This window comes from Zootoca vivipara, chromosome 16 (assembly GCF_963506605.1).
Source record: "Zootoca vivipara chromosome 16, rZooViv1.1, whole genome shotgun sequence".
NCBI lineage: Eukaryota > Metazoa > Chordata > Lepidosauria > Squamata > Lacertidae > Zootoca > Zootoca vivipara.
Window position 1 is genome coordinate 25,379,862 of NC_083291.1, and position 745 is coordinate 25,380,606.

Here is a 745-nt window from a genome sequence, read left to right on the forward strand (position 1 = left end):
GCTGGGATAGCTCAGTCGGTAGAGCATGAGACTTCTAATCTCAGGGTCATGGGTTCAAACCCCACATTGGGCAAAAGATTCCTGCATTGCAGGGGGCTGGACTCGATGACTCTTGCGGTCCCTTCCAACTCTACAATTCTTTCATTCTACATGAAGGTCAATAGCTTCAGCCTTTAGAAAAAGAGACGCATACCTTTGAAGCCTTTCTCTCTTTTCCTAGCACTCTAAACACATATCTTGAGCAGGAAGTACCTTTCTTAAGATCAAAGAAGTAGATGCGGTACAACCATGTAAAATTGCCTAAACCTCTTACCTCTTCAGATCTATTTCTAGCAACTCATCTAGTAGGAGGTTCTTTGGAACACAGAAGAAAGTTTGCCAGGTACAGCATAGAGCTAGCAAAAGTAAACACACATGGTTGAGGTTTCACTGCCATAAGCTGATCGCCACTCAAGTGCTACGCAGTGCAGAACTTCAGTCCAGAACAATTAGACAAACTCTTCCTCTTCCCTCCATCTTTCTTTTTTCCTTTTGTATCATGTCTCTTAGACTGTAAACCATTATTACAAAATGCAAGTGCCTCAACTGCTTTTGCAGAAAGGCAGTGTATTAAAGTAATTGGCTAGTTAGGAACTGAAAGCTCATTAACGTTCCTTTACATGCCTGAATATTAGTCACAAGTTACACAAAAGAGTGAAATGAACAGTGAATCCTTCTGCTTCTTCAAAAACAGGTCACAAGTTCT

The 745-nt window shown here is 41.3% G+C and overlaps 1 non-coding gene across 1 annotated transcript; it reads left to right on the top strand.

Annotated features, from left to right (window-relative positions):
- Positions 1 to 73, top strand: TRNAR-UCU (transfer RNA arginine (anticodon UCU)). Its single transcript has one exon. It is a non-coding gene; the product is annotated as a tRNA-Arg (tRNA).
- Positions 74 to 745: the final 672 nt, after the last annotated feature.